The 27,800-nt window shown below is 42.0% G+C and overlaps 1 long non-coding RNA gene across 2 annotated transcripts in view; it reads right to left on the bottom strand.

The window, feature by feature from the left end:
• Positions 1-4,062: 4,062 nt before the first annotated feature.
• LOC129153259 (uncharacterized) overlaps positions 4,063-27,800 on the bottom strand; it is a 197,043-nt gene continuing 173,305 nt past the window's right edge. Inside the window, exons 1-4 of one of the 2 annotated variants that reach the window (XR_008559441.2) lie at positions 4,634-4,826; positions 4,490-4,547; positions 4,346-4,415; positions 4,063-4,228 (exon numbers count right to left, since the gene is read on the bottom strand). This is a non-coding gene — a long non-coding RNA (uncharacterized lncRNA). Of the gene's footprint in view, positions 4,229-4,345; positions 4,416-4,489; positions 4,548-4,633; positions 4,827-27,800 lie in introns of those variants that run through there. The other variant, XR_011521566.1, reaches the window with a different exon arrangement.

The raw sequence follows: 27,800 nt of genomic DNA, 5'->3' as shown, positions 1-27,800 counted from the left end.
ACAGCCTCTGCTGAAATACAGACATGGACAACATTGTTGGTACCTTTTGGTCAATGAAAGAAAAAACTGGTCACAGAAATAACTAATCCGACAAAAAGTAATGTTGAACACAAATTCAATGAAACTTAACCAGTGAAAGTCAGGCATTGCTTTTCATCCGCTAATAAATTCACAGAACTGGCCTGGACAAAAAAAGCCTGGCCTGCCAGACTCGTCCTCTGTTTAATTCTGCACAGAGAAAGAGTCTAGTAACTCACAGGCAGAGAGGCACGTGAGGGGCGGGACTTGGCAGCTCAAAAATAGCCAATCAGAAAATAGACGGAAACGCCGACTCTACTGCACGACGCTGTAGTTTTTGGCTGTAGTCAAACATAGTGTCTGGCGACAGCGCAAACATCTTTTTTCTTTTTAGAAGAAATGCTTTTAGTGCTTCTACTTGTTGTGGTTTTAAAGACATTCAAGTCATTTAGAACAGAGGAAAGGGCCGCAGCGAACTCATGCCATGTTTATGACAAACTCGCCGTTATGGTGTGTGACGTATGCTACTCAGCACTGATTGGCTCACTTAGAATTATCAGGGGGTGGGGTTATTTGGATAGAAGAGTTCCCAGACCCTTTCTCTGTGCAGAATTAAAGAGAGCAGGAGTCTGGCAGGCCAGGCTAGGAAAAAAATGATGGTACCTCTAACTTAATATTTTGTTGCACAACATTTTGAGGCAGTCACTGCAATCAAACAATTCCTGTAACTTTCAATGAGACATCTGCATCTCTCAGCAGGTATTTTGGCCCACTCCTCATGAGAAAACTGCTCCAGTTGTCTTAAGTTAAAAGGGCGCCTTTTCCAGGCAGCATGTTTCAGCTCCTCCAAAGATGCTCAATAGAATTGAGGTCAGAGCTCATAGAAAGACATGTTAGAATATTTCAATGTTTTCTTCTTAGCCATTCTTGGGTGTTTTAAGCTGTGCGTTATGGGTCATTGTGCTGTTGCAGGATCCATGACCTGTGAGACCAAGTTTTCTGACACTGGCCAGCACATTTCTCTCTAGAATCCCTGGATAGTCTTGCAATTTCATTGTACCCTTCACAGATTGAAGACACCCTGTGCCAGATGCAGCAAAGTAGCCCCAATCAAAACAAAGCCTCCTCCATGTTTCACTGTTGGGACAGTGTTATTTTCATGATATTCTTCATTTTTCCATCTATGAACATAGAGCTGATGTGTTTCTGCAAAAAGTTCCATTTTTGTCTTATCTGTTCATAGGAAATTCTCCTAGAAGCTTTGTGGCTTGTCAACATGTAGTTTGACATATTCCAGTCTGGCTTTTTTATGATTTGTTTTCAACAATGGTGGTAGTCTACTTTGACTCAAAGGACAGATGGTACAATCTGACACTGATGTTCTTTGAGCTTGAAGTTCATCTTGGGTCTCATTAGACGTTTTTCTGGGCTCTTTTGTTACCATTCAGGTTATCCGTCTCTTTGATTTGTCCTTAATTTTCCTCCTGCGGCCACACCCAGGGAGGATGGCTACAGTCCCTTGGATCTGAAATTTCTGAATAATATGTGCAACTGTAGTCACAGGAACATCTAGCTGCTTGGAGATGATCTTATAGCCTTTACCTTTAACATGGTAGCCTGTAATTCTTTTCTAATATCCTGAGTAGTGGATGGCTGGTGAATACATTTTTTGATGGGGCGCAATTTAACAGGTGTTGTGCCAAAAAGAGCATGCCAGCTGAGATTTGCATGATCTGTTCTGGGAAGGTGCAAATTAATAACAACGTTTTTTAATTTAACTCCGACTTAATGCTGACAATGCAAACCAAACTCTGGCACCGGTCATACGGGGACCTAAAAGCCCATGCCAAAGGTCCTTGTACCCCATAGTCCTGGAGTATCCTCCCACAGGGTTCACTGGGGAACGCCGTTGAACGTTTTCTCCAAATCCACAAAACACATGTAGATTGGTTAGGTAAACTCCCACACAGCCTCCAGGATCCCTCTAACCCTCCCAATGTCTTTATGGGTGACCCCGTGAGGAAAGTTGACCATTGAGCAGGATTGATGGTTTATCCCTTGAGGTCCACGTGGCAGGGGTGAGGTGGTGCTCACTCCTCACCCCTGCCACGTGGATCCATGGGATAAACCATCAACCCTGCTCAATGGTCAACTTTCCTCGCGGTGTCACACCCATTGGGACTGTGGGAGGGCTAAGGGTATAGAGCTGGTCCAGTGTGCCACGGCCAGGACGAAAACCGCATTGTTCCTCCTAAATCCAATGTTTGACAAACCGATGGACTCTCCTCTCTAGAACCCCTGAATAGACCTTACCAGGGAGGCTCAGAAGTGTGATCCCTTTGTAATTGGTGGGCTGCATGGTGGCACAGTTGTTAGCACTGTTGCCTCGCAGCAAGAAGGTTGCAGGTTCGAAACTCGGCTGCAGCCTTTCTGCGTGGAGTTGCGTGTTCTCCCCATGCATGCATGGGTTTCCTCCGGGTACTCCGGTTTCCCCCACAGATCACAACATGCCCTGTAGGTTATAAATTGTAAGTCACTTTGGATAAAAGCATCTGCCAAATAAATAAACATAAACATAGTTGGAACACACTCTGCGGTCCCCCGTTTTAAATAGGGGGACCACCACCCATCAGTCAAGCCAATAGAACTGCCCCTGATGTCCATGTGATACTGTAGAGTCGCTTTCAACCAACACAGCCCCATCAAATCCAGAGCCTTAAGGAACTCCAGGCGGATCTCGTCCACCCCCAGGGCCTTGCCAATGCAGAGCTTTTTGACCACCTCAGTGACCTCCGCTCCAGAGATTGGAGAATCCAAGCCAAAGTCCCCAGCCACACTCCCGTCTGTGTTTCTCTCTCTCTCTCTCTCTCTCTCTCTCTCTCTCTCTCTCTCTCTCTCTCTCTCTCTCAGACACACACACACACACACACACACACACACACACACACACACACACACACACACACACACACACACACACACACTTTTTCTTTGTTCATGTGCTTTAATAAAGTGTCAAACAGGCTATCTTTGTAAGTGCATTTTTTGTGCTCAAAGGACTTTAATGTGCCTATTTTAGAAAATATGACATCACACAAAAAGTACAAAGTGAGCAAAAAATATTTTTATGCCTATTTGTGACACTCCAAGGCTGTGACAATTTACCCACAAAAAAAGGTCATCTGGACATAACACACAAAAAATGATTTGATTTTTTCATTTTTTGTACAGTTTTCAAACTTCTGGTTTTGATAATAAACCTGGCAATAGATCTCTGGACGTCACGTGACTCTCAGTGAGTAGACGCCATATTGGAAGGCAACAAAGGTAAACAAAATGAATGGGATCGGATTGGATTTTACTCCGTCGGAGTTTACTTCACACTTAAAAACTGACTAAATTGTTTTATATAGTCAGAAATTAAATAGATTAAACATCTCCAACCCTTACCGTGCCTCTCGGATACTTTTTAAAAACGCCAGAAGCTGTTGGAGCAGACTTATTACCGGACCTGGCCAGGGAACGCCTTGGGATTTCCATGGAGGAGCTGGCCCAAGTGGCTGGAGAGAGGGAAGTCTGGGCCTCTCGACTTAGGCTACCACCCCTGTGACCCGACTCCGGATAAGCGGATGAAAAACTGGCCTGATTTCATTAATTATTTACTGATACCAGCTGCTCTCTTTGTCATAGGTGATCCTCTGGTGTCTGCAGGTGGTTTCCTCTGCTGGTGTCGTCAGGATCAGGAGCTTCCAGAAGAATGTGCCTTTGACTCTTTCCTCCTCTAAACAGTTATTTGTTATATTAATTAAATAAATCTCAATTGATATATTTCCTGTTTTTGTTCTTGTCCATAAATACTTAAACATGCTTGAAATTAAAACGAGCTTTTAACAGTGAGGTGCTAGTTTAATTCATCACAATAGAGCTAGTTAAACATGCAACATTGTGATAATTCATTTAATGTAATTTATAAATATCCATTATAATATAAAAACTGGAGTCAAAATGAGACATTTGGCAGCACAAAAAACTTGTCAAACACAATATTTATTATAGTAATTGTGGGCAGACAGGAGACAGCTGATGGAGGTTCTCAGTCATCGAAGGATGGCTGAAGGCTTTCCAGGAACAGGAGATGTGGTGTTGTCTCTTCTCTCTCTATTCTGCCAGATGAGCTGATAGGTTACAGGTGTGTGAGGACATCCTCATGCTGTCAAAACCAGATGACAGGAGTTATTGGTGATCAGCCAGGCTAATGATGAGATGCAGAAAGAAAACTAATCCAGGACAGTGTACAATAATAACAATAATATGTGGTTTTGCTCACCTTATGTGCTCTTATAGAGTATTAACGTGTGCCTGCCTCATGGTGTAGAGTCCATATTTTGCTGAGTGTCCTGCAATAATGCAGGTTATTAGTTAATTTACTTTTAATAGCAGAAACAAAATAGTTAATGTAAAAGTTATTTACCAGGTGAATCAGCTCACACGTCACCACCAAGTGTCACAGGGCCAGAATCAGTAGCCTCCTTCATGATGTCATGATGTAATCACATACATTTAATTAATTGTAAATATCTTAAAAATTCTGAAATGTTTTATTTTTTTTTTTTACCTTGAACAGTTCACTGAGCTTGCACTGTCACTGAGGTGGAAGCTGGAATCAACAGAAGACACCTCACATCTTGGTCTTTTCAGGGGTGTGGACGCTGCTCTGGGACTTTCTGGAAGATGAATTTCCGTCATGGTCCCCGTGTCACCAGACACACTGAGGCTGGGAGCTCTAAACTAGGTGGCTATGTAAAAAACAAAGAAGCAGCACATTTATAAACGTTTAAAAGAACATAAAATCACGTGTAACAATAATCTGTAAAACAAATTAAAACTAGAAGGTGATAATAAAATGTTTACATTGACGATTATTAAACATAATTCACTGCCTTCTATGCCGGTAAGGCTTCACGTCAGCCTGGACAAGTGCATTCTTGCAGACTACTGAATCAATCTGACAGCCAATGTCTTGGGTAGATTTAGCCTGGGGAAAAAAAATAGAAGCACATTGTTGTTGGAGTTTATAAAGTCAGATAATATACAAAAGAAACTGTCCTATACAGGTGCTGGCCAGTAAATTAGAATATCATCAAAAGGTTGAAAATATTTCAGTAATTCCATTCAAAACGTGAAACTTGTACATTATATTCATGCAATGCACACAGACCAATGTATTTCCAATGTTCATTACATTTAAATTTGATATTCATAAGTGACAACTAATGAAAACTCCAAATTTGGTATCTCAAAAAATTAGAATATTCTGAAAAGGCTGAATATAGAAGACACCTGCTGCCACTCTAATCAGCTGATTTACTCAAAACACCTGCAAAGGCCTTTAAAAGGTCCCTCAGTCTTGTTTTGAAGGCACCACAATCATGGGGAAGACTTCTGACTTAACAGCTGTCCAAAAGACAATCATTGACACCTTGCACAAGGAGGGCAAGACACAAAAGGTGATTGCTAAAGAAGCTGGCTGTTCGCAGAGCTCTGTGTCCAAGCACATTAACAGACAGGCGAAGGGACGGAAAAAATGTGGTAGAAAAAAGTGTACAAGCTCTAGGGATAACCGCACCCTGCAGAGAATTGTGACGACAAACCCATTCAAAAATGTGGGGGAGATCCACAAAGAGTGGACTGCAGCTGGAGTCAGCGCTTCAAGAACCACCACGAGGAGACTCATGAAAGACATGGGATTCAGGTGTCGCATTCCGTGTGTCAAGCCACTCTTGAACATGAAACAGCGCAAGAAGCGTCTCGCCTGGGCCAAGGACAAAAAGGACTGGACTGATGCTGAGTGGTCCAAAGTTATGTTTTCTGAAGAAAGCAAGTTCTGCATTTCCTTTGGAAATCAAGGACCCAGAGTCTGGAGGAAGAGCGGAGAAGCACAGAATCCACGTTGCATGAGGTCCAGTGTAAAGTTTCCACCGTCAGTGATGGTGTGGGGTGCCATGTCATCTGCCGGTGTTGGCCCACTCTGTTTCCTGAGGTCCAGGGTCAATGCAGCCGTCTACCAGGAAGTTTTAGAGCACTTCATGCTTCCTGCTGCTGACCAACTTTATGGGGATGCAGACTTCACCTTTCAACAGGACTTGGCACCTGCACACAGTGCCAAAACCACCAGCACCTGGTTCAAGGACCATGGTATCCCTGTCCTTGATTGGCCAGCAAACTCGCCTGACCTTAACCCCATAGAAAATCTATGGGGTATTGTGAAGCGGAGGATGCAATACGCTAGACCCAACAATGCAGAGGAGCTGAAGACGACTATCAGAGCAACCTGGGCTCTCATAACACCTGAGCAGTGCCACAGACTGATCGAGTCCATGCCACGCCGCATTACTGCAGTTATTGAGGCAAAAGGAGCCCCGACTAAGTATTGAGTGCTATACATGCACATTCTTTTCATGTTCATTCTTTTCAGTTGGCCAACATTAGAGAAACAAACATTTTTTCATTGGCCTTTAGAATATTCTAATTTTCTGAGATACCAGATTTGATGTTTTCATTGGTTGTCACCTATAAATATCAAAATTAAACGTAATAAACATCGGAAATACATTGATCTGTGTGCATTGCATGAATATAATGTACAAGTTTCACGTTTTGAATGGAATTACTGAAATATTTTCAACCTTTTGATGATATTCTAATTTACTGGCCAGCACCTGTATAGGCGCTTCATAACATTCCTAGTGTGTGATCGTTATTATAACGTAAAAGTCAGTCACATATGATGTGAAGAGAGCCTGAAATGCGACCTCCTGAACAGAATTCCTCACAGAACTGGGTCACGCTGTGGTGTAAAGCTGGATTTCACGCTGTAATGCTGTCCGTCAACTACTGCTGTGTTAGTTAGAGCCACTGTTAGCAGAATTACTGACTGACACAAAAACAAGACAAATTTTCTCCGAGCCTGACAGTAATAGTCATGTGGACCATTTCGCCGGCCAGGGCTTCGAGATAGGTTCCGATCCGCCGCTGATTCTAACCTTACATCCCGTTCCACATTTTGTGAACTTGACAAATCAGCCCGAAGGCAGTGCAGAGTGATATTAGCTAAATGAAGTGAACCACGTCTCTCAAACTTTGTATTTAGGTAGGGAATTGGCTTTAGAAGATATTAAATTTTTTATTTAGCTTACTCACCTCAGACTGGAGCCCGCCATGGTGGGGGAGAAGAGTCGGTGGGCTGCATCTAAATTGCGGAAGAGCCACGGTGGGCACGGCCTCCCTCTTCCAACGGAGACGTGCAGAATAACCCAGTTCGAACTCCATCATGTTGGCGAAGGAGTCGCGGATAAAATGCTGGTTGCAAACTACAGCACCAGGCGGGAGCTGACTGTTTTCCAGTACACCGATTGCACGCAACCACTGGCGCCTAATTTCTAAGTCCAGTGGAAAGGAGTGCAACCCCACAGAGCCACCGCAACCCGCTAACAGCTAAACACTAACTAAACTAGACTTTCTAACTGCCAAGCTAACACTAAATGAGTATGTATAACACTAAAAGCTATGCTAAAGATTATGATATGCTAATGCTATATACTAATGCTGAACTACCGCTAACCGTCCTATACTTGTTTGCAAATCCAACTGCCAACTCGCCACAAGGCGTGGCCGAGACTCGCGATGCTTTTATAACTTTGACACAGAGCTGCTACGTAGTACTCTACTGGTTTACATAGTTTCGTTCTCTTTAGCCATTGGCTAAAGTGTATTCAATCTGACTCAAACTCTATGTTGCTGCTGAAGGTGGCACTATACTGTGGTATTTAGGCAGAATTTTTCATTTTTAAAGAAAATGCACCAAAATGCTAAAATAATGAATGCACACATTTAAAACACTATTAGATTATACACTATTAGATTTATACAGTTCATCAGCAAAAAAAGTTCATTTAGACGTTACTTGCTCTTTAAGGTGACAATGTTTAGTTTTGACCATTAATCTCTGGGAATATTAATTGAAATGTTGTTGTAAATTAATTAAAAGATGCCCGGTTGTAGAAAAATATTGGCTGTTTCACAACGTATAACCATAAAAATTGGGTCAAAAATAAATGGGAGCGGGTTTAAGTCTCTTGGCGACTCCATATTGGATGCTATGATTCCTTCTACAGAAGCCTGTGAGTACAGGATGCATTTACTGATTAGTAACAAATGGTTACAAAACTTTCAGCATTAATCAACATTGTTCTTTTACTTATTTACCTCTTCACTCATTGCCAGTGATGAAAGGGAATCTGATGTTCTTGTTATTTTGCTGGAGGTTGTACTCCCAAGGATGTTTGACCCTAATGGCCATCTGTTGGTAAGATCTAACTGGAACACAAAAATAAGGCTTGCTTGCAATGATTTAGGTATGCACTGCCCCCTAGATAGATCATATAGTTAATTTTTCATGTTTTTTTTTAAATATTTTGTGATTCTTCTTCTTCATCCTCTTCTTCATCCCCTATAGGCAAGCCACCACTGCTCCAGATATAACTCTTTCCTTCACGGCTCCAAGTTGAATGTGGTACTCATTATGTCAATAAACAACACAGTGACTCCCTGAAGTCCTATATATTGGCCCACTGGCTGATTACAAGATTGTAGACACCTGTGATGCTAATTAGTGGACACACCTTGAATTAATGTCCCTTTGGTCACATTATTTTCAGCCTTTTCTAGGGGTACCATCATTTTTGTACAGGTCTGGTCCGTGAACTTATTATTATAATGTAGCGGAATATAGTTGGTATATTCTTACACTTTTATTAAGGTCCAGAGATATCACTGATCTAAATCTGGGCTGGATCATTAATCTTTGGACCAGGCCCTTAGAATCAAAAGAGGTTGTTTTTACCACAGAGAATTTTATTCAAACGCCTTGTATTGAATTAGAGACAAGAAGAGAGAGAGAGAGATGGGACGTTTAAGAATATTTATTTTATAATTATTCAAAACAATCACCAGGACTAACTCTCTAATGATGGATGCAGATGGATGTAATGCTGAAGTGTTGGTGTGTGTGTGTCAGTTCAGAACCTCCATCTGGTAGAGGCGAGTCTGAGTGCAAGGTGTTGTTGCCCTAACTGACCGATGAGGGACTTCAGGAGGAAGACATGAGACGCAATCTATGCCGATCTACGTACCGTGCTGAGACCCCCGTGTTAGATCCGGATGCCAGGTCCTCGACCCTCCTTTATGGTTCTTTGAGTGTGGAACTGGTGAAACAGCATCGGCAGCACGACAAACCAGTCTATGGATAGTCTCCCGGTACAACGGCAGATTTCAGCGTCACGTAGAGACCCCCCTTTTTTGGGTCATAGAGTTCAGCTTTTATTCTGAAGGAACCGTCGTCTTGTTGATAAAACAACAGAGTTTTCCAGCTTGACAGTTCTCAGCTTAAAAGTAGAAAATACAGCTGGCCAGTCTGTACTTCACTTAGCGATGGTGGACATCAGATGGATTTGAGAGCTGGTTGAACTCACGTTGGAACTACATTGAAACTTGCGGTGGAACTCAGCGTCTGAGCGTGCGTTGAACTCGCGGTGGAACTGAATTAAAATGGCATTGTTCTGTTTTATTAGCTTAGTTGTTTATGATTCTTAGCGAATCGGTGTGGACAGATTAACTAAACACCACAGAGCTCTGCCACGCATCAGAAAGGAAGTTCTGATTGGATGAGTGAACAATGTGTCATGTGTTTACCTTATGTGGATCAGGATGTCTAGCTCAGTTAGCCCAAGTCCTGTTATTCATTAAAACACATAAATCATAACATTGTGATTTCAAAGATCAGTCACCTGATTATTATTGACCAACAGTTGTTTTGATTAGCTTTATTAGAAATAAAGTTCTTTGATTAACTAATGAAAAGCGTCCTTCGTCCTTCTTCTGTCTGCTGGAATGTAAACACCAGAAGCAAGTGCACGACCTTGGCAATTTATGCACACTGTCACTGTGTCAAAGGGCAGCTGTTAAGGGCAGAAATGGCATATTCATAACGCTACAATTTTTTAAAAAATATTTTCTTTTTATTGAAAGTTTTGTTAAGGTACATACAGCATACAACAACTATTGGCACAGTGGAACCGTCGGGTCCGCCCTGTTCCGGGAGAGCCATCCTCCCTTCTCTTCCAAGTCCCATGACCTCGGGTTTTGTCCGTATATCGGGGTCCATGTAGCCCTTAATGTTCCGCCTCTTATGATGTTCTGAAGGGGTGTTTCCAGTCCATTATGAAGTGTTCGTATCCGCAACAGGCTCTTCCACTTCCAGTAAACATATGGGAGTAGGCTAAACCTTAGTTATACAACCTGCCCTCCATCATTGGGGGGCATTGCTGTTAGAAAAGGCTGTCAGCTTTTCCATCTTATATATTTACTCGACTATTCCCTGCCAGTCTTTCCTTGTTGGGGCATTCTTCTCTAGCCATTTCCTGGTAAGCCAGCATGATATTCATTAAATATTTGTCTCTTGTGGGGATTACCGATGGGATCACCCAAATAAACAATACAGCAGTGGTGGGCAGTCAGGGCCAGCAAAGCCTTCTCTGCTGGCCTAAACATACTCAAAAGCGTAAATGTATTTTTTTTCCTTTGGTAATTATTTTTAAATAAAAAAATGTTTACTGGTCTATTTTCTTTATATCCTATTATACCCACTTGGCTGCGCTGCTTCCAGTGTTAAAATACCAAGGCTGGGTGTTATCCAATCAGATTTAAGCTAGCTTGTGTTTTCAGGCAGATTAGTCTGCCCTAGGCCTTCAGAATCAATCGAGAAGCCCGCTGTCCGCTGTAAGTGAACGGAGACCATCTAGTTGCGATAGCCAATCAGCTCACGAGTCAGCGTGGCTCAGGCCAGCTAGCTGGCCTCATGCAAAAGTTGACATGAACGCATCCTGTGATTGGATAAGCAGTAGTTAGAACTTTTCTAGCAGCATTAAGCAAAATATCAAAACTAAACACAGAGATTTGTATCTATAGGCAGCTATCGGTGTATTTTTGAACACATGATGGCTGAAAGAGGAGAAGAGACAGACTTGGTTGCAGATTTACTTGCCACACCATTTTCAAGACGGACCTTTCAAGAAAAAATTGATCTTTTGAGAACAGATCATCGGACTCCAATGCTAGCTGGCTTGTCCCAGCAGGAGAAAGGATTTGTTCGTCATTTTCAGGCAAGCAACTATGAACGGTACCCATGGCTAACAGCTTCAGAGAACCGCTGCAGGTTATTCTGCTGGGAATGCCTGTTGCTCGCATCAGATGGATTTGGTAGCATTAAAGCGCGTTAAAACCATAGACTGTAAATACTGGACAAACGGTTTCCATTGGCTTCAATAACACGTTTGTTGTCTATAATGGGAGGTGGCCACCACCGCCATTTTGACCGTGTCACAGGTTCCGTCCAGCCCAGACAATTCCATAAAAGGGAAGAGAGGAGGCGCTGAGGGTGGGGCTGTAAGGCTGGGCTCGAGTGACGACACCCAGGCGAACTAGCTACGAGCTAACCTGAAGCTAACCCTGGCTAACCCAATGCTAAAGCGGAGGTGGGAGCCGAGCTAACGGATGTAGCCACCTAGCTTCAACCCAACCGGAGCTAACTGGAACACCCATCGACCTGAACCTTACACGGAGTTTAGGTGGAGGTTTTCTGCGCCTGTTCGTGAGAAGTACCTGTATTAAAAAAGTTTTAAATCGGTAAGTTTATAATTTATTTCCGTAATGAAAACATTTTGCTTTGAGCAAGTTTTCAGTACAGTTTTTTTCGGCGCTATCACTCCTGAGTCGCACCAGCCATTAAATGTATCATGAAGAAGAGAAAATATATTTAAGTCGTATTTTGGGGGGACATTTTATTATCTTTCTTACAAAATCTGAGACCAAGCGTTTCACATTGCAACACAAGCACCGGTAACCATAACAGAATGAACAACAGCCAGCAGAGGAGAGGATGGCGGTGTTTCAAACACTCCCGGCTGGCGTGGAGAGCTCATTCCTGGTCTGGAGCCGGCCCTCAGCACCCCGCCACAGGCTCTAACAGATGCTGGCGGTGTTTCATATATTTCCAAAACGTAATACTTGTTTGTATCTTGTACAGCCAACTAGCCTTTATTCTGGACTCAGTACAATTTACCAAAAGTAAAGAGACATTATACAGATGAAGTAAGCACAAGATAACTTACTGGAAGACACAGAATTATCATCAGAACCAGAACAAGAGAGCCTGATAACAGTCATGTGAAAATAACAGTTAAAAAGTATGTATGTATAATAGAAATAAAAATATATTAGAATTAGTGTAGCTCACTCTGATCCAAACAATAAATCAGCCATAGCTGATTAGTAAATATGACATGAGGTCTGGGAGTTTTTAAGTTTCATTCTTTTATTACATTTTTTTCTTAGATCTGTTAAAAGGTCACCATGGCAGCCTGTGTGTCAACGTCAGCTACACAAAGCAAGTGTAAGTACCAAGTACTTGTCTTGACCACTTCATGAATGGTTTTGTACTTTAAACAGCTAGGCCAAACCTGTTATTTTTTCCTCCATAGCCATTTGTATCATTGGAGACAGCTACGTGAGGCGTGGTGCCCAGAGAGCTGCAGAGACTGTCGGACACAACCTTGGCCTCCCTGACGTCCGTGTCTCCTGGTTTGGTTGGGGCGGACTGAGGTGGAAAGACCTTCTCCCCTTTTTTCACTCCCGGCATGGAAGAGCAGCTCCTGATGTCCTCATCATTCACTGCGGCGGCAATGACATGGGGGTGGTCAGCAGTGTGAAGCTGGTCAACATGATGAAGGAGGACCTGCACCGGCTTCACCTTCTCCACCCTCATATGACTATCATCATGTCGTCCATTACCCAAAGGCGTAGATGGAGGGCAGGTGTAAAACCTGCCAAAATTGAGAAGGCCCGGAGGTTCGTCAACAGTGTAATGGCTACTTTTATTTCTAGTTTAAATGGTGCCGTTGTTGTGCATCCTCACATCAGACATGACAGTCCAGGGATATTTTTGTCAGACAGAGTTCATTTCACAAATAGGGGAAATGACATATTTTTAACTAATATTGCCGATTGTCTTAAAGGCCAGCTCCAAAAGCTGTGAAAGACTTCCAGGTGGGAGTCTCGCTGCTTTTGAATTTGGCCTTTAGGACAGATTTCTTTTCAGGCAAACAGGATAAACATATCCCTGACTGTTATAGCTAATGTGTTGATGATGTAATTTATCTGTAGCCATTACACTGTTGAACTGTTCCTCCTTCAAACCACAATGTTGCACTCACTCTGCAGCTCTCTGGGCCCAGTTTATTATTAAGTTTTTTTTATGTGCCGACACTTTGTGCCCTGTGTTATAAAACGTAGTGCAAAAAATAAATGTTTTTGCTCAATTACTGGAATTTCTTTGGTTAAGACTACAAAATGAGAAATAATCATTTACAAGTTAGTTGTACAACAGGCCCATTTTAAATCCCAACAGTTTCTTAGCAGCCAATAGAAATGTGTTCTTTACTAACTTTACTTGGTTTAAAAATCTTACTAAAATAAACAGAGTGCCGTATTTCAAAACCCAATCATACTTGTTATGCAAACATTAGCTTTGTAGATATTTGTGTGCAACAAAAACCAAACTTAAATAATTTGTCATTCTTTATTGAAAAACAACAAAATACAGGTAAACAAAGTGTAGGAAAATGATAACGTGAAAGTATTGCTCTTTAAATGTAATACTACTTATTTTTAAATAGAACAACTAAAAATGTCCTGTACAGCAACATGACAGAAGAATGGTGGTCTGTCTGTCAGAATGTGCTGAACAGATTTGCTCTATCAAGAGGAGCCTTAATGTGTACGAGGTTCCCCTTGAGTAATATTGGTTTGGGTTATGTATCGCCACATCAGCATGTAAATGCTGAACCAATCTGGAATAAAGACTGCTGATAGAGGATAAACAAGTAATTAGGAGGAAAAATTAATTCTACTAGGAAACCAACATAAAAACAGCAACCAGCAGCTGCACCTGTGAAGAAACATTTCTAAGAGTCGTCAAGAAAACGTGGGATGAACAACTATAAACATGTAGAGCATGAACCACAAATATCATGAACAACAAACATCAACAAGCATGTGTTCGTGCGTGTGCTGGGATGTGAAGTGTTACACCTCCAAGGACCAGGTGCACTCTGGAACGGCCCCAAGCGCCAGAAAACCTTGCAACAGAGAACTCAGCTATGCCACATCCAGAACCGGGCTGACACAGGTCATGGGCCACAGGACACAGGATTCACACAGCATTTCCACCTGAAACAGAATCATTAAAATTAGAATAAAATACAACAGTTGTTCAGTATGACATCACATGGATTTTTAAAGAAGATAATTGGACTTCTTTGGTTTCATGAATATAGGAGGGTTGATCTTAAGCCTGATTCATGCTTCTCCTTCGTCAGTGCAGAGACACGCAACTCCATTATCCGTCCTTGCGTAGGGCCCCAGCAGGTACGCATGGAGTCGAGCCCACTTTTTTAAACATCCGTTTAACGAGACGGACTGCGCAAGCTGACGATTGGTCAGGATGCCGTTGTCGTTTCCATCCTGTTTTATGGTCTAGAACGGATCTTACTTTAGGTTTTCTTAGGTTTCTCTTTCATCTGGAAGTGAAAATGCAACATCAAATGCAAATGAATGCACGTTATCATGCAAGTACACCAAAATATTCAGCAATGTGCAGTTCAAAAGGTTTTGTTTTTATCTGGTGAACGTCAACCGGTCCACCAACGTAGAGGTGGGATGGGCCTAAAGATCTGCTCTAATTATTCTGTCTCCTCTGTTTAAATCTTAATAAATTAAGCTACTTTAAATGTCACAGAAACACCTTCAGGAAATCAAATCAAAGCTGCTCTCCTTGTTACCAGTTAAATGAGGTTTTAAAAGTGTTTGTGTGACTGAAATAATTATGTCGATCAGTGACGACATGAAAGAAAAACTTTGTCAGATTTTGCCAGAAGGGCCTAAACTCTGTCATTAAAGAACCTGTGTGTGTGTGTGTGTGTGTGTGTGTGTGTGTGTGTATGCGTGCGTGCTTGCGCGCGTGTGTGTGTGCGTGCTTGCGTGTGTGTGTGTTATCTCCAGCTGTGATGCTCTTTAAATGGACGTGGCTGGGTGAGGGGAAACCACACAGACGGCGTAATGGCGTCTGTGAATTGACAGACCCTTTACTGGCGGGCACCGGAGCCGCCCTTGTGGAAAATGTGATTACACTTCTCCACGGGAGGGGCATTTTTGGGACCTGGCTCGTCACTGAGAGTCACGCTTAGGCGCCGCCATTGCGCACTCAAAAACAAAGAGCCGAGGATAACTAGCAACAGATACGGAGAAGCTTGAAGAATATCTCGCAAAAAAACTCTAAAAACATGAACGTTTTTATTCCCCGTGACTGGAGGAGTGAAACGATGCACAGCAAGCATTTTATTTGTAGACGGAAATGACAGGAATCGTGGGTTTAGAGGTGGCGAGCCCATGAAGAGGTGTAGGAGAATGAGACAAATTTGTCACTTAAAAAGGCTCTTATGTAAAAAAAAAAAAAAAAAAACACAATATCATCACACTATTTTGGACAAATACATGACAGGATATCACAGAACCTCACCGCCCTCTGCTGTCCGGTCCAGGAATTGCTTTGCAACACTCCCCAGGCGACGGAGAATTATGAGAGCTAAACGTCTCCGTCCGTGCGTGCGTGTCTCTCCCTGTTGGAGCTGACAGAGAAGCATGAATCAGGCTTTATTGTAGCTGTCAATTGTTGCTTGATAAGCAGAAACTGTCACCTTCAAAACACCTCCTCTGCACAGGTGTTTCTTTGTAATTAGGAACAGGAATAAAGTTATAGAGGTCAGCAGGTAAAAGATCAGCTTAAATTAATTTCACCATTAGAACAAAGGATGTTGTGTAGGCGTGAGATCACCAAAGATGATAGGGTCTCTCAAATCTTACTTTCAGATAAGCTGATGACGTTCAGCAGCTGAAACTGGGGGTGAACTGGCAGGAACTCCACCGCAGAGACAAAATGAGTACCTGCTAGGAACCAAATAGAACAAACAAACCAAAACCCCCATACTGCTGGGATTCAACAATACAGCTTATCTGTGCAATAACATATCAAAATGATTTTAGTTTTAACATATTTTATGTTTTTCTTCAATGTAACATCAACCTATCAAGAAATCTGTCATCAAATATATTTCAGAAAACTGAGAAGGTTGCATATGCATTTAGCATGTTGTAACTTTTACTCTGAACTTTATCAAGTATTCACTTACATAAATGTTATAATATCACCTTAGGTCCCGTACATGCAGACTCTAAGGGATAGATAGTAACATATATGTAACAGTAAATCAAACCGTGCCTGACTGTTTAAAAGTCCATTTACAACTTAGTGTAGCATCCGGTATGTTGGGGTCAAACTTCAAGGATAAAGAGCTTCGTCAGTGTATACTTAGGCCCCGTTCATGCAGGCTCTAAGTAACATTTAAAAGGATGTCCAATAAAAGGAAGGCTCTTCATATGTTATGTTCTGTCTGCAAATATCAGAAAAATGTTCATGGTCACAACTTCTGACAAGCACACAACAAAATGTACAGACAGACTAAAAGATATGACGAGGACAGCTTTTCTCTAATCTCCATAAAAATGGATTAATTTCGTGAGCTTCTTGCGGACAGTTTTGCCTTCTTTCATCCGGTCCGTCTCCTGCCGTGCTACATGATTTAATCTAATTTTGCAGTACCACGCTGAAGCCATCTTTACAAGAACATGGATATGATTACTTTCAGCACACATGTCAAACATGTGGCTGTGCAGCTGCGGGAAGAGATTTTTGTCTGAGCAGTCAGTGACAACCTGGGCAACAATGGCTGCTGTAGTTCCTCTTCCACGTGGAGCCTTTCCTTCATTGGCTTTAAGAATCCGCTGGAAGCATCTTTCTGTTGCATGGCAAACTGCAGTGATGCCTTGTGATGGTTTCTGTAATCCACCTCTGTCCTTCAATGCCAAGAGTGGATGCACCGATTCATCCGATGTCAATGCCTGTGAGCAAGGCATACATGTAATCTTCTGCTTCAACTTTTTGACAATGAAACCAGTGATGTAAGAAATCGCTGCTTCCTTGTACTCAGACAGGTTGTTGACATCTGGAAGATCACTGATGGAGTCATCGTCAAGTACAAGTGCTTCGACAGGCACCACATCCAACCTGCGTGCAATGTTCACAGTTGCTGGTGTTGAGTCAAGGATGGCTGTGTTGTCACGAAGAAGACAGTTACCTGTGCCCTTTTTAACCTGGTGCCTTACAAGAAGACGCTTGTATGCCCCTCTGAACTGCCTCACATTGGGGTTGTTGTTGTGACCACCACGTGCTCTGATTGCAGAGAAGAACAGCTCTAAGTGGTCCTGACTGAGTTTGTAAGTCAGAAGATATCGACAAAGAGCAGCTGGATGCTCTACAAGGTCTTCATAGATGCCGATCACACTTTTAAAGCAGGCAATGAAACCAAAGATGGGTGTCCTTTTCTGTGTGGAATGCAAATGTACCACACTGTTGTCTTTCCCTATGATTTTGAGCCCTCTGAGGAGAGACTCTGTTTCTTTTAAAGTGACCATGACACGTTCTTTAGTTGTTGGTGTGATGGGTGCTTTGTGTCCTTTTCCCAGTGGATTGCGGCTATTGAGGACATCAAAAGCAGCATCAACTGTGCGCAGGAAATCAACTGTGGCTGCACATCCACTAAACTGTGGATACCTCAGTTGTTGCTCGCAGTACTCAAGAGCAGCAGCCACGCTGCTGCTAAAGATTTGGGCCGCAAGATGAACCTTCATTTTTTGATGTTGCCACTGAATGTGAGCCATTTTGAGTTTGTTGCCAAGACGCAAGCCTTCCCTCTCCTGAAGCTTGTGCAACTCCTCAATGTACTGCCAACGTATCAGCTGGCCATCTTCCCTAACAATAACTTTAACAGTTGCAAAGACATTGCGAAGAAGCTTGAGCATGTGACATGGGTCCAAGAGAACATGGATTTTCAGTGTGTGATCTGCTGGATGGACAAAGTATGATCTCATGTCCATTATGTCCAGATTGGCACCAAGCTCCCTGATCATGGCCATGTTTTGGGAGGGGCCATCACATGTCAAGGATACAACCCTAACTCCGATGTCATGAAGCCTACACAGACTCTCTTGAATGAGGCTAGCTCTTTCTTTCCCATTCATGCTGTTGATAAGAAAGTAGGCAATCGGGAGCTTCCAAGACTGGTTGATGGCAACAACCATGATGACCAATGCTTGTGTCGCAACAACATTTTCAATCTCACCAGCTCCGATGTCAACATAGCCATGAATCTGGTTCCCATCAAACTCAGTTTGCTTATGAATATACATTTCATCTAACATCAAAGAGCAAACAGTTTCTTTTCCTTCCTTCTTCTTCTCAAGAACATGACCTTTTAAAGCTGTAAATGAAGCAAGAGTAAAACCAGGATCTGCAGAGATACTGCTGTACCAGTTGCGAATGGTCTGTGGATGAGGCAAAGCCAAGTGAAAGTGTTCTCTAGCATAGTCATAAGCCTTAGGAGAGTAAAAATGCAGCGTAGTTGCAAATTGCTTCAAGTTCTCAGAAAAAGATGATCTTTTCTTCTGAGTCATTTTCTGAAACAACTCTTTTGGAACACCATCCAAACCATCAAGAAGAGAGGCACATTCAGTTGATATTAAAAGCTTCTTCTGAAGAATTTTGGTGACACTTTTCAAAGAAGAAATTCTTGCCTTCAGTCTCCTTGTCTTCCGGGATTGCAGTCTAAGCTTTTTCTGAACTATGCGTACCTTTTCATTTGCCGAGAGAACTCTCCTTTTAAGCGTTTTGGGAGATTCTGTGATCTGATAGCAATGGTCACTGAGGATGCTATTTGGGTGTAAACTGACAGCGTTAAACTGACCAGAGTCTGAGTCATTCTGGTGTTGAACACTGTGACCAAAATGAGCATTATCACACTCAACTGCTTGCAGAGGAATGTCATCATGTGTTACATTTTGAGTAACAAAGACCTCTTGAGGTGAATCTTCACAAATCAATATGTTGCTCAGATCAACACCAACTTTTATGGGACTGTGTAAACCTGCATCTACATCTGCAACCTTCTCAAAACTTACCTTCTCATTCCTACTTACCTGTTCTTCCCTTCTTGGAACAGGTTTTTTGACCTGAAAGGACGAGAAGATAGTAGGTACGGCTGTGTCCTTCAGGCAAACTCTCCCCTAAAATAACAAAAACATAAGTACTTAATTAAAAAAAAGAGAATCACATATAAACACATCAGACAAGGCCAGCTTCTGAAGAACACACTGGTACACCAGAGCACTGTGTGTGTGTGAGTGAATGTGCTTGCATGCATGCATGCGTGTGTGTGTGTGTGTGTGTGTGTAAAAGGCATGTGTAGTGTTTGTTATTTATAAAGCATATGTTGTTGGATTTTATCCAGAATCAAGACTTTGAAAATATACAGTTTAATTACAGTTTGATTTATTTGACATCTGTATAATGTCTATTATTTTGTTTTTTCCCCCTAAATGCCTAACATTTTAGTTTAACATGAATATTTGTCATTCATCCCAATACATAAAGTTACTCATTAAAGACTGTCCAAAAATTAATTTGTTTCTCTGAGTAATTAACCATAGAATTAGATGGAAATTAATAACATGATTGTTTCACATCTAAACAGCCCTAGTCACAGACAATTCAAGGGTGGGGAAGATGTTCTTCTAGTTACACAGCAATGTAACGTCGGTATATTATACAGCTAATGCTTCAATTTTTTAAATCTCAACCAAAATATGAAGTAATGTGTTTGTACCCTGGAGTCCGTGGTGAAGTGATGACTCTCAAAGTGTTCACTGCACAAGCGGGAGAATGAATTGGGAGTCCAACACTCTCTTCTTTGGTTGCTCACCCAAAGGTCAAGCCTCTCTGGATCACCTAGAGGAAAACTTCATACAAAGAACTAATTAAGTATATGGCTTTAAAATACTTACCGGAAATTACTGACTCGAGCGTACAGCAAAATAAGCCTCACCCCCCCAAAAAAAGAGTTTATCTGATGGCATACAGACTTCTAACATCAAGCACTATCTTCCAAACCACCGAGCTGCAGTATTTCTGCGGTCAGCTCAGGCTTGGGGAGAAAATATGACACGTCTTTAAATTAAGTAAAAATATCTACTGCAGAGAGGAGACAACCCATAGAAGCACTGATTTGATCTAATTTCAGAGAGAAATAGAACAGGAAAGATGCACCGAATAAATAAAATTAATAACAAACTCAGGAATCTGTTGCTTCACTGTTCTGGTGCTGAAAATATCACTAATGCGGATCAAAGGAGATGCACAGATGAATGCACCTCTTAATTATAATATGGAGTCTACATTTACTGCAGCTGGCAGAAGCAGACATTTTTTCTATTGATACATGGAATTAACAGAATCATTTTAAATTTTAATAGGGAAAGACTGCAGAAGGGAGCGGTGAAATACAGGGGTCCCCAGCTAAAGAAAACTTTATGAGTGTGATGAAACAACCATAGGATGAAACTAGCTAGTGATGTTCTTTCAGTAGGCCCAGTGGCTGTGCTTGGTCAATGTTATTGAGCTCAGTCCAGCTCGGCCGTGAATGAGCCGAGGCGACATCCTGCTCTGCTTAAGAAGAAGTGTTATTTTCCCGCTTCAGAAGAAGCGTCTGTGTTTTTATGCTTTCTCAGAGACAAGTCACGTTGCTAAGTTGTTAGCGCCGCGCGCTAACACGTCAATAGTGCAGCGTAGCCTGCTGGAGGTTTTAAGGGTTCAGATGAAAACACCCTACCACTCAGGCTGCTTACACATCGATATTAAGTTGTCGCTGTTGCGCTCACGCCGTAATACATTATTAGATGCGGTTAAAGTCAGACATGAAAAACTCCACAAGCGGTCAGACCGCGCAGCAGCTAGGCGCAGCAAGTAGGCGCCAGATCGGTCAGGCTGCCCGGCCTGACCGCTGGGGATTACCGGATGGAAGAATGGACACAGAAGTCTCCCTCTTAGCGCTCCGTCATATTTCAACCCATTTTTATCTTAAATGCACTGTGTTTTACCCTATTACCCATCTAAATATAACCCTATTAATTATTTTACCGTATTTTACATTTAAATTTCATGGTTAAACAGTACATGCTACATGTTAAACTGATAGTTAGCTAGCTACTTCGGTAAACTCAGCTAGTTTAAAGGTGGCATGGACATAAAATACAAATATAGATTTTAACTTACCGAAAAAAATGAAGTGGAGACTCCTTGGACGCTCTATTAGTGCAATTAATACCACTGCAAGTCATTTTGTCCAACAATTGCACCAATATTATCCAAAACAGAATTCACAAGCACAGAGACTCAAAATCCCGAAACAGCTTCCACGAGGGGCCGAGGCTGTACTGAGGCCTTTCCACGGAGCTAGCTCTGTGGTCACGTGGGTCTGAGGCGGCGGTCACGTGTGTCGGATGCTCATTAATTATACAGAATTTTAGGCTTTCAATACACTTAAACAGAAGAGTGAGAAAAAAATTCACCCCCCTCAGAGTTGTCATGAGTATAAACTAGATAATTTAGACAAAAAACATGTTTTGACACCAGGCTGTAAACATGTTTATTTCTGCTGTGAAATCGGCATTTTTAACATGGGAGTCAATGAGGATTTGCTCGCTTCTGGCACCAGCCCCCAGCGGATGAGGGTGGAACTGCAATTTTTCTTACTTCCGGGATGGGACCATTTTTAGAGCGGCATTGTGGGGGCTTGGTTAAAACGTACGCCAGAAACACGACCGGGCAGACACGTCTTTCAGCATTAGCCTCCATGTCCGTAGAAAAGGATCTACTCATGGACCTGAAGCGCACAGATAAACTGTACAGAGCCATTGAGGTTTTCCTGAGGAAAGAAAGAAGGATGGATTTTATTTTCTAATGAGCAGGAGAGGAGGAGATCCATGCTGGACATTTATGTTGGTGAGTAGAAACATTTTATTAGTATTTTTTTAATGTTTTGTCATTTTATTTTGTTAATAAAAAAATAAATGGTAACGAAATAAAATGGCAAAATGAAATTATTCTGTGTTCTGTTTCTATGCAATTTATATTGTGTATAACGTGGTGTGTGCAGCTGCGCCAATGTTCAATTGTTTCGCGGTACAATTTTCTCCAAAACAAATGCAAATAATGTGTTTGCTTTACTTATTTATTTTATTGTCTCATCTCTTAAACCCGTCTTTCATTTCTGAGATTTGACGGTATCCGTGTTCAGCTTCCTACTCTCAACTGGGAATGCGAGTTTGATTTTAAAGACTCTGGAAATTATGTGTCTTGACCAGCCACTGGTGTGTGTGTGTGTGTGTGTGTGTGTGTGTGTGAGGTTTCTCCGGCTGTGATGTCCTATTGATGGTATTTTAAGGTGTATTAAATTAGATTGGACTGAATGGGAAATCACTGAAGGCCCAGGGGTGGAACACACCGCCCGCCACTGCAATACAGAAATCCTTAACTAACTCCCAAGCCGTCACGATTGTTATTGTGTCGACCATCTCCCTCCAATATGGCTGAATTACTGGGCATTTCCAAAAAATATGGGAGTGGTCTGCCATGTTTTCCCCACATTGTCTCCAGAAAGTCTTTCTCTCGGTTGGCCTTTCTGTTGCATTTTATTTTAGGGGTCATAAAGAACCTGGTAAAATTTTTCCAAGTGAATTCCCTCCAGTAACTTGAACTAGTAATTTTCCTCTGTGTTTCACATATAGTTGTTCAACTTTCCTCTGATATGGTGACTTGTGCTTCCCTTTCCCATTTAATTTTTATATAATTAGTTGATTGGTCTTTGAATGATTGTAGGTTCCGATAAAGTTTGGTAATTAGTTTGTTTTTAATCTTACTTTGATATGCTTCTTTTATAAGGGAGACTAGGCTGTCGCTCTGTTCTTCCGTGTTTTTTATGTTACTGTTGAAATAAGACCTGACTTGGAGATATCTAAAAAAAATCCAGGTTTTCCAAAATATATGTGTCCCTTAATTTGTCAAAACTCTGTAGTCCATCCTTCCCTGCTAATGAGCAAAATGGTCCGATCCCTTTTGTCGACCATGCCGCATAGCGGCCATCTTTTTGTGCCGGGGAGAATTCCTTATCGCTTGTGACCCATCTAAGTTGTTTTATGTTGGTGTCTGATTCATGGTTCTCACATTTGTCAAACCATATCTTTAAAGGTGTTTTAGTTCATTCATTGAACTCTTTTTTCTTTTCGAGATACAATTTTTTATCCCCTAATATTGTCTGTAGTGGTAATTTTAATTATGTCATATCTAAATCTTTCCATTTTGCCACATACAATGGATCACACCAATAGAGTAAATATACGGCGGCCCTGAAGTGCAAACCACAAAAACAAATCACTTAACGCAACAACAAAGTGAAACACGTAACAACAAATCACTTAATGCAAAAACAAATCACAAAATGCACAACAAATTGAAAAGCGCAAAAAAAAATTCACTAAACACAAAAACAAATCACAAAATGCGCAACAAATTGAAAAGCGCAACAACAAATTCACTAAACACAAAAACAAATCACAAAACGTGCAACAAATTGAAAAGCGCAAAAACAAAAAACAAACCGGAAGAGGTAGGTACCAATGCTGCAAGGCATCACTGATTGGATGATGGATCCCTTAGCCTTTTGAACCGGACGTTGTTCTGCGTAACACATTTTTTACAAACATGAACATTACCAGTGATCCACACATTGCGAATCCACGGGAAGGATGCTTGTAAGAGTGCATTTTGAGGTCGATGACGTCACAGCACAGCGACGAGTACTGTCCGAATTCCAAGAATACTGCTTCTCACGTCCTCAAACGCGTCCTCGCTCCAGCTGTGGATTTTCAACAGGAAGAGAAAATGGGGAGAGCTACGAAGTTTTAAACGTAAGTTTAGCCGTAGAAACCTGAAAAGCTTAAAGCAGTTCAATTCATAGACATTTTTCGTTTGAATATTTATTTTTAAAATGACATTTTAGGCAGAAATCAGCCAGAACGAGTTTGTTTCCCAGGTCCCAATTATTCCTGTGTGTGTGTGTTTGGGTGGGTGTTTGTGTGTGTGTGTGTGTGTGTGTGGCGAATTAAACTTTTCATTTGTTTTAAGGACAACAGAGCAAAGAAGCTTTTTTTATTAAGCTTAGAGGTGAAGAGTGAAGCTGTTTACACACACAACCACAGAAGTTCTTCTGTGAAAAGTAGTTTTACATTCAGGGGTTTACACAGCTGACACGTTATAATGAAGTAAAACGTGTTTGCGTGAAGAATAAAAGTTTTATCTTCTCATGTGGATAAATGTAAAAATGTGTTTATTGCCTTTTTGTTACCTGTGGTCTCTGATTTTCTCTGTAGGACTGCAGGTGTCCAGGGTCAGGAGAGGCTTTACCTGTTGGTCTGTCAGACTCGAAGACTGGTTTTGGGAGTACGAGCTTTATTAGAGACTGCTGGCTGCAAGCGGTGCTGGAAAGGCTGACGGAAGGATGAGGTCTGAGTTAGACAGGTGGAGGTTCAGCTGTATTAGCTTCTGAATACTCTGATCATGGAACACGGTGGAACGATGACTGAGTGAAGAGCCGGTGTGGCGTCTTCCATATATAGACATGGATGACGCAGGTGCAATGTGGAGGGAATCCCCGCGAGGGGCATGCTGGGTAATGTGGTCCGAGACAGAAGCCAGTCAGCTGGGAGAGCCCGGCCTGGGGGCTTGGACTCTGACATGGTCATCCTGGGAGAAAGGCCTTCTACTGTCATCATGTTAATGATATTTAGCTGTTTGATATTTGAACACGTTTATTAAAACAAATACTAACTGATAACTCTTTATGGTCATTGATTTTATCACCAATTTTAATAGATGTTTTTGAACATGTTACATGAACAGGAAATGAAAAGATGGTAAGGAGACAAGATTATTTATAATACATTACACTTATTTACAGATCAAAGCCAGTATGGACCAGTTTTGTATGGTTAAAGCAGGATTGACCTGAGTGACTCTTCCTGGATCATTTTTTTAAACTGAGTGAGCAGGAAGTCTTTAACAGTGCAGCTGGATCTGCTGCAGGAGGATCCAGACGTGGATGGAGGGCTGGAGCAGACCCGTGGCTGGATGTTTCTGGTCAGAGGAACATCATACAGGACGGTCTGCAGAGAGAGCTTTGGGACGCTTCCTCTCACTGTCCACTCCATCGTCCATCTACAGGGCCTGCTGGGCTGGCTCAGACGACGGCTGTTACATCTCTGTGAATGACTTGCCTGTTAACAGTAGTGGTGGTCTGCTGGTACCTCCTCCAGGACAGAGCACCACTGACCTCCTCCACACACATCTTCCTCAGACTCATCCTCCAGACCCACAACTTCACCAGCACCGATGCAGATGTGCAGCACAGTGCATGCTGACCTGTAATAGATTAAATAAGAGTTTGTTTGTTTTTTTATAGAAAAATGTAAAACAAAACATATAACCTGCAGTACACTGGTTCTATTCAGTTTAAAGAAAAGCAGCAGGGAAAACTACAGAGAATTTTCATTTTTAAGACAGATCTAATCATTATTAGGCTTAAGTTGAATAAACAAATGCACATTGAAAACACTTCAATGCTATTTTATTGAAAAACCTGTTTTTAAAACGTTTTACCCCCATTTGATGCAAAATAAGTTCTACGGTCCAATTTACATTAGAAAACATCCTACTGCATTCATCATTTATAATGCATTTGGTTTATATTAATTACCTACATGATAATACTCAGTAGTAATGTGGTGTGTATGTTTAACAAGTTCATTCTGTAGCTTAAAACATACATTAAACCATCAAAAGTTAACATGTAAGTCCTGAAAGCCTCTAGAATAAACAAAGTTACTTTACCTGAAAACGATTGTGAACAAACGCTGCTGATGGACATGAAGCTGCTGTAGCTCCTTAATATTCCTGTGTAAAGTGAGGAAGTATGGGTTTCTGTGCCAAAGGTCGTATTTGCCCGGCTGGGTCAAAGCTGGGTCACGCAGCACCTTCACCCACAGATTAAGACCTAAGCCGCCAGCAAGTCGGAAGGACTCCACAACATCCGAACACCTGCTCTCCACAAGAAGGACTTCACACATAGTCTAGTCATAATAAAACAGTCTTAAGCTTTCTTTATTTGATTAATGTTAAATAATAATTTGATCACTTTGCTCATTATAAATGCATTTTAATCAAATGAATGATTATTATGGTTTGGGTAATCATAATGAACTATAATGAATCAGTATACTTAATTAAATAATGTTTTTGAAGATGTTTAGCAATGACCTTCACACCTGCTCATAAAGGTCCGGATCCACAGTAACTTCAAAACACATTTGCTCTGACGCACAACAAGTTTGCTTTGGGAAGAGAAGTGGTTTCGGTAAGGAGGCAGAACGAGAGAGAGCTGAAGAACGGAAGAGAGCTGACGTGCGGAACGAACGCCACGGGGAAAGGAGCCCTGCAGGCTCCTGTTCTCCCACCACTCTATTTCTGTCAAGCCAGACAGAATAGCTGAAATGCAACCCACTAACGCAGACTCGTCCCAGAGTCTTTTGATTTCTGAGTTAATTTAAACATGATAAAGCGCATCTGCCAAAACGCTTCAGCAACGTGTACCGAGGTCAACTCTGGACTGGACCGTCGCACACCTTTGTCTTCTCTGTCAGCCAAGGTGTCATCTGGAGAAACATCCTCCTGAGGTCCGGGTCTAAAAGAGGGTCCTAAGTGCGGTGAGGCAGAACACGACCAGACAGCGTTCTGATGCTGTTTTTCAAATAAGAACTAAAGTTTAATTGCAAAACATCATTTTTCACTCAGTTCACCTTCCCTCTCCCTGAAGCAATCTCAGACACCTGCATGCACGCATTCATAATTTCATCATCCTCAATCTTAGCACATCCAACACAAGGTCTATTTGAGTACGCTTAAAATATCAACTGTTAAAGATTGTCCAAAAAGGTTGCCAATGTTGATTGTTTTTCCTATCATTGTCATTTCAAATCGTTAGTTTAAATTTAAGAAATAAATCTCTTAAAATTTAAACTTGCCTTATCATTGCCAAGAACCATTACGCTACACCTGCTCCATTTTCTCTAGCTTTAGCATTTTTCCTTTGCGTGTAGCTGCCGCCGCGGACGCGACGGGGCCTACGGGCCACCGTAGAGGTGAAGGCTGGACTGTCCAAATTCAGAGCCGCTGGGTTCTGGTCTTAGTGGTCTGGCAAGGACCCGGCCTTGCTAGACCGGTGAGGACCCGTACTCATAAGCCTCCTGCCTGTGGATTCGGACACACCCGCTGACTGCTCTTTCACATAACCACGTTTGGCAGAACAACTTCCGGTTCAAAAGGCCAATGGATCCATCATCCAATCAGTCATGCCTGTTGTTGCAGCATTGTGTCATGCTGCCTCCTTCACAACCCTCGACATCCTCCGGGGCCAACCGAACTCCACTACCCAGCATTCCCAGCTCCAGTCTTCCGGCCCACGTCACCCGCCACATCTACATAAGGAACGCCAAACCACTCAGTCATCGTTCTAACCGAACTGTGCTCCGAGTTCCGACCAGATCCAAGC

The sequence above is a fragment of the Nothobranchius furzeri genome, chromosome 9 (genome assembly GCF_043380555.1).
Source record: "Nothobranchius furzeri strain GRZ-AD chromosome 9, NfurGRZ-RIMD1, whole genome shotgun sequence".
Classification (NCBI taxonomy): Eukaryota; Metazoa; Chordata; class Actinopteri; order Cyprinodontiformes; family Nothobranchiidae; genus Nothobranchius; species Nothobranchius furzeri.
The sequence above is the reverse complement of the archived record's forward strand: the minus strand, read 5'-3'. Positions and strand labels throughout refer to the sequence as shown.